The sequence below is a fragment of the Rana temporaria genome, chromosome 2 (genome assembly GCF_905171775.1).
Source record: "Rana temporaria chromosome 2, aRanTem1.1, whole genome shotgun sequence".
NCBI classification, from domain to species: domain Eukaryota; kingdom Metazoa; phylum Chordata; class Amphibia; order Anura; family Ranidae; genus Rana; species Rana temporaria.
The window spans coordinates 369,769,842-369,782,253 of NC_053490.1; the positions used below are offsets into that span (position 1 = coordinate 369,769,842).

General features: G+C 43.3%; 1 protein-coding gene across 1 annotated transcript in view; it reads right to left on the reverse strand.

Annotated features, from left to right (window-relative positions):
* LOC120927217 (choline/ethanolaminephosphotransferase 1) overlaps nucleotides 1-12,412 on the reverse strand; it is an 85,922-nt gene that overhangs the window by 49,290 nt on the left and 24,220 nt on the right. The gene's annotated exons all lie outside the window — the stretch shown is intronic.

Here is a 12,412-nt window from a genome sequence, read left to right on the forward strand (position 1 = left end):
GAGTTTCTGATGATGAACCCCTCAGAGCTTAAGATGTGACAGCAGACCCCCCCCCCCCCCCCCAACTAGTGACGAACTACAGGTCCAAGCATAGATCTGTGAAATCTATGGGATCACACAGGTTCATGCTGGGAGTTTCAAATTGGGGGGGGGGGGGGGCACACCCTTAGATGTCAGGGGTTCATGCTGGGACAGGTAGTCCTTTACTTTGGGGGGTGTGACCTCCCCAAAGTTAAGGACTACAGGTCCCAGCATGACCCCCACCCCCCAAGAGCTGAAGATGTGACCCCCCCCCCAAATAGTGAAGAACTACAGGTCTTAGCATAAACCTGTGAAATCTATGGTATCACACACTTAGATCTCAGGGGGTTCATGCTGGGTGTTGTAGTCCTTCAAATTTGGGGGGGGGTTCCCGTCTTTAGATATTAGGTGACCCCCAAAAGTGAAGGACCCAGGCCCCACCATGAATACCTCAGAGCTGAAGAATTCCCTCCCAACCAGTGAAGAACTACAGGTCCCAGGATGAACCAGTGAAATCTATGGGGTCACAAAGAAAATGTATAAAAAAAATATATATTTTTTTTTTTAGGAAGGGGGGGTGTCCCAGGCATCCGAAAAATTTAAAGGGGTAGGGGACGTATATTCCTGATAGAGCCATGATTGAACACGGGTTTACAAGAACACAAACCTATCAGAAATTAATGTATATCATAAAATCATCAGACAAAAGAAAAACAGAAAAAGAAAAAAAAAAAAAATTAAAAATGTACTTTTACCCACTAATAGGATATTGGGAGATGGTTGATTCCACCTAACTATTAGGACTGGTTAATGAATGCATTAATATCCCACTCTACATTCATACCCTGAGGAGAGTGGGATTGCAATTCATATATCCAGTAGGTTTCGAGTCTGGATACTCCTCTGGTTTTGGCTCCTCCTCGCCAAGGTGGGATATACCTGTCAATGATCAGGAATTGTGACCCCCTAGGATCCCGACTGTGACAAGATCTATAATGTCTTGGTACAGTGTGCTTCCTGTCACCCCCTATGCTCTTGGTTATATGTTCACCTACCCGCACGGAAAACGCATGCGTTGTGCGACCCACATACTGCTTCCCGCATGGGCAGGTGATCAGGTAGACAACATGTGTCGTAGCGCACGTACAAAAATGTTTGATCGGATAACTCTGATTTGTCACTCTGGATTGAAATTCCAGAGTTTTACGTCTTCCACTGAGATTGTACTGGCAGACCGTACACTTTTTACATGGGAAGTATCCCGCCATGTTCTGAAAGAAGGTTGAGCGTACCGGAGGATCTACAATATTTGGAGCGATACTGTTCAAGGAAGGTGCGCCTTTAAAAACGATCCTAGCCTGTTCAGGCAAAACTTGTCCGAGTACTTTATCCTTTCCAAGCACGTTCCAATGGCGATTGAAGATAGTTTTCAGATCTCTATGTTGGTTGGAGTAAGATGTGAGCATAGAATATCAAAAAGAGTTATCGCTATCTCGTGGAGGTCTATCAGCCAAGAGGCATCCTCAATCAATCTGCTCTACATTTAACATCTCTAAGTTCACAGAGGATTCATCATATCCTTTATCAAGAAATCTCTGTTTAAGCAGAGAGGCCTGAGACAGATATGTGTCAGTATCGCTACAATTCCTCCGTAAGCGTAAGAACTGACTCCGGGGCACCGATTTAAGCCATGACTTATGATGGCAGCTATCCATAGGGATAAAGTGGTTACGGTCCGTGGCTTTAAAATGGGTTTGAAACTTAAATTGCCTGGATTCCAACCCAATCTCGAGATCGAGAAAGTTAATCTTAGTGGTACTACATTCAAATGAAAGAGATACCTCGATTATTCTCATTCAATATGGAAAAGAAATCCTTAAGTGATTCGGGAGACCCGTCCCATAGGAGGAGGATGTCGTCTATATACCTGGCCCAAAGGACCAGGGAAGGATTCCGCTCCGAATAGACGACATCCTCCTCCCACTTGGCCATGAATAAATTGGCCAAGCTCGGGGCGAACTTGGCGCCCATCGCCACTTCACGTTTTTGTAAAAAGAACTTCTGGTCGAACCAGAAGTAATTGTGGGTAGTGGCGAATTTTAGTAGTTCAATGATAAAACTGCGTTGTTCATTGACCAAGGAATGGTCCCGATCCAAAAATAGAGTGAGTGCTTCTATTCCCAAATCCTGGGGAAGGCATGTATATAAAGAAGCTACGTCTGCAGTAGCTAATAAATAATCACCACGTATTTCTGTACTCTCTAATAATTTAATAGTAGAGGTGGTGTCCTTCAGGTAGGACAGGGTTGTTTTGACTAATGGTTGTAGAAAAAAGTCAATATAGCGGCCAATACGAGAGGTAATAGAATCAATGCCGCTCACGATGGGCCTTCCGGGAGGGTGTATAGGATCTTTGTGGATTTTGGGTAAATGATAGATCATCGGGATTCTGGGGGCAGTTGGTATCAAATAGGCTCGTTCTTTCTTATTCAGAATACGAGACTGAAACCCTTTCGTTATTAGGCCAACAAGTTCTTTTTTAAACCTATTAGTGGAATTGTTCTGTAATTCCTGATAAGTATCATGATCTGACAAGATTCGACATTTCAGCGACATATTTAGATTTGTCCATGACCACAATTCCACCACCCTTGTCCGCTGGACGGACAACAAGGTCTTTCTGATCACAAAGGGATTGAAAGCCTTCTTTGGGTAGGGGGATTATGATAGTGTTTTTTGATAGGTAAAGATGCCAGGTCTTGGAGGACCAGATCCTTAAAAATGCTTACTGCAAGGACTACTGCAACAGATGGATTGAACAACGATGGATTGGACAATCTAGTATGAACTGTTCCTGATGTAGCTGCCCTCTCTGCAGGGAGTGAGGTATTAGTCAAAAAGTATCTTTGTTGATTTTACGCACAAACTTTTGCACGTCTATAAACGTGTTAAATTTGTTGAATTTACTAGGGGGGGCGAATTTCAAACCTTTGTCCAAGACCAGCAGCTCATTAGAGGTTAGTTCCTTGGAACTCAGGTTGAACACTCCTTGGCCAATTAGACCCTTCTTTTTCCTCTGCGCCCTTCTACCCCCTCTGGTCCCTCTTTTGGATCCGAAGGCCTTTGGTGCCCTGGGCCGTCCCGATGAAAATCCTTATTTTCATAAGATCCTGGACCATATGAATCATGGTTATAGTGTACTCAATTAGAATCAGGTCCACCTTCTCCACGAACATCACGAAGGGGTATTATAGGAATAATGGGCATTGGGCTCATAAGGAGCCTCATACTCATCAGATCTCCTGGGTGAACCTCTAGGGCCATAATAACTTTGATCTTGATGATAAAGGTTCCTAGAGTCTCGCTGGTTACCCTTAGACATACCACACCCCCCTCTTTTGTTAGAATTATTGTTAGTCCGTGAACGAGGTGATGCATAATACCCAGGAGAGCTTCCTCTCACTGTTTGCTCCCTAGCAGTATAAACAGATGTAGGATATACAGGAGCAGATTGATGGGCCATATGCTGACTGTTATTGGAATGTGTCCCCGCAGCTCCAGTTTTCATAGTAGAATCTACGCCAACCGGTGCTGCTGAGGATTTTTGCCACTTGAAAACAGTTCCTGATTTATAATCCCCAACATCACGTGAATATTTCTTATGCTTCTTGTTTCTCTGTTCTCCATCTTCTTTTTCAAGATGTGATTGGAGGAAAGGGAATTGTACTCTGTAGAGTTTTTAAATAACAAGAGTTTTTCACTTAACTTCTTTATTTCTCTATCTAGAAGTTGAAGTCTATTTTGTTTCCTTGAAATCAAAAAACCTAAGAAATTGGTACCGGTTTCGTTAAAATACCGGTACCAGGAGTCCAGATCGGGGTCACCTTGTTGGGGCTGGACATCCCATCTAAAGCTCCTGGGGACCATACCCTCTGTTATATACTGTTGTAGGAAAACGATGTCCCACTGTAGGTGCAATTCTGAAACCATTATGTTCTTAAGTCGCATGAACATTCCACCAATTTCAGTATCATTACTCATGACAGTAAATACCCCCTCAGTATTAACAGTCCGTTTGGCCCTATATTCAAAGACATCCATGATGGAAGGTGAAAGAACAGATTGCTGCAGTAAAAAAGATCCCACAAGGCACAAATAAACAAAAAGAAAAAATACTGCGCTATCTCATAGAGGTTAATAATAAAGCCGCTAACACAGCAAAAGAGATCAAGAGTTGCTAGTATAGAACCAAACCCAGCTTTGGCATTGTTGTCCCTGGGTGTGGAATGTATTCAGGCTAATAAACGAACTTCAATCATCAATTTACTCTTAGCAGCTAGACTTTCAATCACCAGAAGGTGGAAAGTTCCATGTCCTCCTTCGGTGATGGAAGCTATAGACTTAACAAATCTTCATATGACATATGAAAGATTGTGGGCTTTATCCCAAAACAACTTACACAAATTCGATGTTGCATGGTCACCGTGGAAAACATGGGTCAACCAAAACATTTGAATGTTTAACCAGGGATCGTAATCTCTATTAGTTTAAAATCGTAGTTTTCTAATATGTTACTTTCATACAAGCTTTGAATGGTTAAGTAATAATTCTGTGGTGTTTTTTAATGTAGCGGTTACTTGTACCTGTAGTATGAGCAATAGTAATATATCTGATATAAATGGAAATAGTTGTTTTTTCTGTCTGACAGGAATTTTACTTTTAGATATGAAGCAAAACATTTATATATTATTCAATTTAATGTTATAAGAATTGTGACTAGACGTTATGTGCAACTATATGAGTATTGTCGAAACTTACACGTTGATATGTATGTATGTATGTATATGATTCTTTATATACTAATAAAAAATATTGAAAAAAAAAAAAAAAGAGTTGCTAGTAAAACATATGTGGAAAAAGTGTAGCGCCAACAGTGAATCAATTGTGATAAAACAATCTAAATTGTATCGTGCAACACCACATGTGAACTAATGGTATCGGTGATAATTAAAGTCCATAAATCCTTGACTGGATAAATGAATTGAATCCAACTATGTTGAAAGACGTTCAATAACTGGATAAATAAACAAAATCCAACGGTGAGAAGTGAGAAGGTGGGGGGGGCGCCAGAGCCATTCGGAAATGCTAGGAAAGACTCGGAAATACTCCGTTCCCGAGCCTTTCCGAGGTCAGCTAAGATGTCCTCTGGCCTTTTCTCGAGGCTCTCTGGTGCCCCCCGCCTCTGGCCGCATGCGGTATTGTATGCCACTAAAGTCAATGCGGAACAAATAATTTTCGTTTCCATTGACTCCAATGGAGAAACTCGCTTTGATATGCGAGTACTTTGGTTTACGAGCATTCTCCAGGAATGGATTATGTTCGTAATCCGAGGTTCCGAACACACATCTATCTCTCTATCTATCTATCTATAGGCTGTTACGGATTCAAATTTTCGTGTTCGATTAATCGATTGTTATTAATTGACTAATTTCGATTAATTATAACGCACATACAGATCCAACTACTTTTAGCTGATCTCCTTGCATTGCAACTCTGCATTAGTCAGTGGTAAATGTGGTATACACTATATACAATCACCCGACACTAGTTGGTTTCCACAATCCATGACTTAAAAGGGTCACTAAAAGGAAAACATTTTTTTTGCTGAAATGACTGTTTACAGGGTATAGAGACATAATAGTTAACCGATTCCTTTTAAAAATGATTAAAAATAGATACAAACCAATCACATAATGTACCTGCAGTTTAGTTTCGTTTTTGCCGTTTCCTGGTTCTCTGATGTACAGAGACAAAGAGCCAATAGAGGGCAGTGATGCTTTGTAAAACGAAACTGGATTGGTGCTGACACACAGTAATCACACCTCTTTGATTAGTCACCACAGTGAGAAATCTCCCAGTACTGTGGTGATCAGGAAACAGACAACCAGGAAGTGTCCAGAACAGAGAGAAATTACAGCAACATCAAAGCAAAAACGAACAATGAGGACATAAAACCAGGACTGCAGTAAGGTAAAGGAAGCTATTTAGCTAAAAAAAAAAAAAATCCTTTAGTGACCCTTTTACTTCACAGTTCACACAAATACGTTTTACATTCAAACTGTAGAACCGACGGAAGTAATTTTTTTCTTATTAAACTTTAAGAAAAACATAGAAAGTAAATTTAACTTTAATTATAAAACTTATCTAGTAGATTGACTGTCAGTCACTTTATAGTAGGCAAGTAGGCATCACTTTAGCCAGTCACACAGACATACCAGAGTGTTTACATTTTCTGGAAGCAGACATGATCGCATTTTATTGACAATATACCCTGAAGAACTGAACAGTCTTTCGCACGGAACAGATGTTGGCGATACACAAAGAATTGTCTGCACAAAACTGCTTCGGACAGGAAAACAATGGTTATTTTTGCCCCCTTCCCCTGATGGAGCCCGATGCATCCTCCTGCTCCACAGATGCAAAGGTACCTCCAACCAATGGGTGCAGTTTGCTCGCATCCAGCAGGGTAATTCTCACTGTCCGGTGACGTCAAGAATTTTGATCGATCAAAAAAATTAAAGATTAAATCGAGGAATTAATCTTTAAATTTTTCCAGCCCTAATATATATATATATATATATATATTATATATATATATATATATTATATATATATATATATATATATCTCAAATTGAAGAAACATTGTGGGTCACTTTAACCACTTCCGGACCACCCACCACACACATACTGCGACAGGGCAGCCCGGCTGCGTGAAACTACATACCTGTACATAGTTGCGTGCATGAGATACTGTGGGCGCGCGCGTGCAGGTCCAGCGGACTCGATGCCTGCAGCCATCCGCGATCGCTCCACAGAAAGGCAGAACGGGGATCTGCCTATGTAAACTAGGCACATCTTTGTTTTGACAGGAGACAATACTGAGATTGGCTGTTCCTAGTGATCTCTGTGTTGCCCAGTGAGCCCATCCCCCCTTACAGTTAGAACACACACTGAGGAAACACAGTTAACCCCTTTGATCACCCCTAGTGTTAACCCCTGCCCTGCCAGCATCATTTATACATTAATCAGTGCATTTTGTTAGCACTGATCACTGCATTTGTGTCTTGGGGTATCACTTGGGGTCAGATTTGGGCACCGCAATGTCGCAGTCCAGTAAACAATAACAAACAAATTAAAAAGTCTCTAAATCTATCCCCTACTTTGTAGACGCTATAACTTTTGCGCAAACCAATCAATACATGCCAATTGGGAGTTTTTTTTCTTACCAAAAATGTATAGAATACATATTGGCCTAAACTGATGAATACATTTGTTTGTTTTTTTTCCATTTTTTTTGTATATGCATTATATATAGCTGAAAGTAATAAATATAGTTTTTTTTCCCCAAAATTGTCATTCTTTTTTTTTGTTTATAGCGCAAAAAATAGAACTCGCAGGGGTGATCAAATACCCCCAAAAGAATGCTCCATTTGTTGCGAAAAAAGGACATCAATTTTTGTTTCGGTACATCGCATGACTGCACAATTGTCAGTTAAAACGAGGCAGTGTCGTAGCACAAAAAAAAAAAAAGACCTGTCATTAAAGCGGGGGTTCACCCTAGAATAAAAAATCATAAATCATAAAATTCGGCATCGTAGCGCGAGCTACAGTATGCCGGTCTTACATTTTTTAACCCCGTACTCACGGTTTAATCCGACCTAGACGATTCCGTCTGCCCACGGGGAATGGGCGTTCCAATCCAGACGGAAAGTGATTGACGGCCGGCTCTGGCGCGTCACGCTTCTCCGGAAATAGCCGAAATAGGCTTGGCTCTTCACGGCGCCTGCGCATAGCCTGTGCGCAGGCGCCGTGAAGAGCCGAGACCTACTCCGGCTGTCTTCGGGGAGCGTGACGTGCCAGAGTCGGCCGTCAATCACCCTCCCTCTTGCTAGGAACGCCCATTCCCCGCGGCAGACGGAATCGTCTATGTACGATTAAACAGCGAGTACGGGGTTAAAAAATGTAAAACCGGCATAGTGTAGCTCGCGCTACTATGCCGGATTTTATGCTGAAATGTTGTTCAGCAGGGTGAACCACCGCTTTAAGGAGGTAAATCCTTCCAGGACTGAAGTGGCTAAACATTCTCCCCTTGCTTATTCTGAATTGCAAGCCTTGCAGATACAGTTTGGAATGCCGATGTAGCCACTCGTTGGAATAGCACCTACTGTTTCAGCTGTGTGCATTCAGGGCTGGTGTAAGGATTTTTAACACCCTAGGCCATAGGTGTCAAACAAGGCCCGCGGGCCGATTCCAGCTCTTCAAGCCATTTCATGTAGCCCTCAAACCTCTCCTGCAGCTGCAGGAGAGCTTCAGCCCTCCTCTGGTCCTACTCCAGACCCTTACTTTCTGCTTTCAAGCAATTCATCCAGCTTCTTCCCAGCAGCAGCATAAGGAAAGGGGGTGGTGGTGCACTGTGATGTAAGGGAAAGTGGGGGACTAAACTTCTGATGGTGGGGTGGCTCTTGAGATCCAATGTAAGGGAAGGGTATGTGCTGGACATCTAATCTTACAGATACAACCGGCCCTTTTGAGGGCAATCATAATGCTGATGAGCCCCATGATAAAATTGGGTTTGACACCCCTGCCCTAGGCAAAACCTCATTTTACCGCCCCATTGGCTTCACCCCTGAACCCCTTTTGTCCTGCCCATGTGATGGCTGTACAGGAAGCATCGGCTCTGCTTCCTCTAGCGCCGAGCTCCAGTGCTGCATTGCACCTCTAATTACACTACCAGTTGGACGGAGCAGCTGCCTGAGACCGAGTTAGTTACATGCTGCAGCCTGCAGACGCAAAACAGTGGCCGGTCGCCCCTAGGCAGCAGTGTGTCCTAGGCGTTTGCCTAGTGGTAGCACCAGCCCTGCATGCATTGCAGATTGCTAACAACATTGAGCGCACATCAGTGGATGTTAGTTGAAAATAGTTTGTCTCTTCCAAGTCCATTTGAACATTTTTAACAAAACAAATAAACTCAGCTAATGAGTCTTTTGCTGAAGTTATTCCTTTGATTGCTGCACTAAAGCGTTTTCTAGGAAAAGAGGCAGAAACAGACCATGGCGTAAAAACATCTAAAACCACTCTACTGGAGGCTGTTAACAACCGGTTTCAAGACACAACCCTCTGTACTGCATTCCATTATATCCTCGATTTAAAGAACATAGTTTAATGCAGAGAAAAAGCAGTGTGCATGGGCAATGCTACAGGCACAAATGAAGGCGATGAAAGTATCTGGTGATGGAGATTGGATGTGCAGCACAGAGAAAAGTATACCAGAGAAATGGTCGCAAACTAGTGAAGAGGAACACACTGCCTCACCATCTGATATGTTTGACAAAATTTTACAGTAATGAACCCCCGGCCCATAGCAGTGCCACAACAAGAGCAGGTACCCAACATCTGGGGATTTATTTAGCTGAACTGCCTATCACCAGAAGGGACAATCCCCTTGAGTACTGGCGCATGAACAAAGAACATTTTCCATTTCTTGGACAGATTGCATGCAAATATTTATCTTCCCCAAGCACCAGTACAGAGAGCGAGAGACTATTCAGTAAAGCATCTCATATCATTGAGAAGAGGAACCGTCTCTCTTGTGAGAAAGCCAACATTCATTTGTTCTTAAAGCGAAATCTGCCACTTTTACATGGAGAAAGCAGTCCAATTTTCTATGTTAAAAGTTATTTTGCACTATATTTAAATTTCAAATACAGTTGAAAGTTAAAACTTGAAAAGAGAGAGAGAGAGAGAGAGAGAGAGAGAGAGAGAGAGAGAGAGAGAGAGAGAGAGAGAGAGAGAGAGAGAGAGAGAGAGAGAGAGAGAGAGAGAGAGAGAGAGAGAGAGAGAGAGAGAGAGAGAGAGAGAGAGAGAGAGAGAGAGAGAGAGAGAGAGAGAGAGAGAGAGAGAGAGAGAGAGAGAGAGAGAGAGAGAGAGAGAGAGAGAGAGAGAGAGAGAGAGAGAGAGAGAGAGAGAGAGAGAGAGAGAGAGAGAGAGAGAGAGAGAGAGAGACACAAATTCAGCGTGATGTTGGAGGTGGGCGGGACCCAGCAGCTATCCAGCCAATGATCGAGCCGTTAAAGAAAGGGACGGGACCACATACATGTAGCGGCCCGCCCAGATCCCATCCCAATCTGTGTGTTCTGGAAGGCATCAGAACCGCATCAGATTCACATGAGTGTGAATCGGGACTAAGGGCCCAGTTACACCAAGTTGTTTTGTTGACTTGCGCGTACCATATGCATTAATTTTCATTGTGTTAAGGCAGTCCAATAATTTGAGTGGGTTGCCAAAACACTGCAAACAAACTTTAAAGAATATGTAAGCCCAACATTTCATTATCCTGATATGTGCCTGCTTGTACTATGTAATTGTATGAACATGCATCCTGTTCTCTTTGTATTGCTTTCTTTGTGTGAAATACCTGGTATTCCTGCTAGCCCCTTTCCTATTAAAAACTGACCACACTAGGCATACGGCCACGGCGTGGTCAGTTCTCTAGCTGTGCTGGGGACTCAACCTGCTCTCTTCCAATAATCAAACTTGTCCTGGCACGCCTCCCCGTCCTGCACAGCTATTCACTTGGAAGATCAGTATGCTGTCGTTTCTCTTCCCCAGCTCTGAGCTCCTTATGCAGCTGGGAACAAAGGGTGTGATAACTTATAAAAAAAAGTGGATGGGAGGTATTTATAATGTGATTTATATATTTATTAATTTTTATTTCAAACTAAATGGGTTGCTTTACAAGGTGAGGGTTTACACATACTTTAACTCAAACATGTACCATTTTTGATAACATAAAGCAGTGTTAGTGAGGTGGTGGAGACTCAGCTTCTTGCACAGATGGAAAGGCTGCAAGGGCTGGGATGGTATTATTAAAGCAGAGGTTCACCCTAAAAACAAGTATATACCATTCAATCCAGCATACTGCCGACATGTACAGTATGCTGTTTTTTTTTTTTTTTTTCGGTTTACACGCACCGACGTTCGCCTTTTTTCGGAAACTGGCGACGCGCCTTTTGCGCCAGGGGGGAAGCTTTTGTCATACGTCAATCACTTAGTCTCTGAATAGGAACGCCCACTCCCGCGGGAGCCACTACCCGGAAGCCGGGGGGAATATACCTATACTACGGTATGTAAACCGAAAAAAAACAGCATACTGTACATGTCGGCAGTATGTTGGATTGAATGGTATATACTTGTTTTTAGTAATTACCCAGAAATTGACTGGAGTAATGGCACTGCTGGGACAGTTAAAAGGGCAAAAAATGTATAAACCTATTACAGGACAATTTTATGGTCCAGTTTATTGAGACCCTAACTAGGAATGATGCTCTGTTGGACCTGGTAATCTCAAACCATGCAGAGCTTAAGAAGGGGTTAACATCAGAGGCGATCAAAGAGTGTCCCCTAGGGAGTGCTTTGACTGGGAGAAAACCAAGATTCATGTTCCTGCTTTGCAGAAACACAAGATCTCCATCTTCCCTTCACACAGAACGGCGATCTGCCTCTCCTGAGAATGATTGGGGGGTCCCGGCGGACATCGTGCATGCCCCAGACCACATGCACGAAAATCACGTACAGGTACATGATTTTGCACAGCAAGGGCTACCCTGCCGCAGTATAGCTGTGTGGGGAGGACCCCAAGTGGTTAAAGTGGTTGTAAAAAAAACATGTCATACTTGCCTCCACTGTACAGTTCGTTTTGCACAGAGTGGCCCCGATCATCCTCTTCTGGGGTCCTCCTCGCTCTCCTGGGGGTACACGTGCAGGCATGCTCCCGAGTACAGCTTTTGAATCCATAGATACAAAAAGCCCGACTCGGCCCCGTCCCCCAGCGCCATTGGATTTGATCGACAGCAGCAGGGGCCAATGGCTGCGCTGCTATGAATCTGTCAAATCAAGAGCCGAGACGGGGAGAGAGGGTGTGCTCATCTCTGACATGGGAACGAACAGGCTTAGGCGAGTAAAAAACGGGGGGGGGGGGGGGGGGGGGTGCGCTCAGTGACAGACGTTTTTTCACCTAAATGTATAAAATGCATTAAGGTGAAAAAACACGAGGGTTTACAACCTCTTTAATGCATTCAATGCATTAAGATAACATACCTTCTGTGTGGAGCAGCCCCCTCGGCCCCCCCAATACTTACCTATACCCATCTCTGTCTAGCGATGTTCAGAAGTGTCTTGGCCGTGGGAGACTCACCCTCTGATTGGCTGAGACATTGGCTCCAGCCATCAATCGAAGTTAGTCAGCCTTGTCTAAATGGACACATGGAGCTGTGACTCTGCTTGGGTGCCCCCATAGCAAGCTGCTTACTGTGGGTGCACTCGACAGGAGG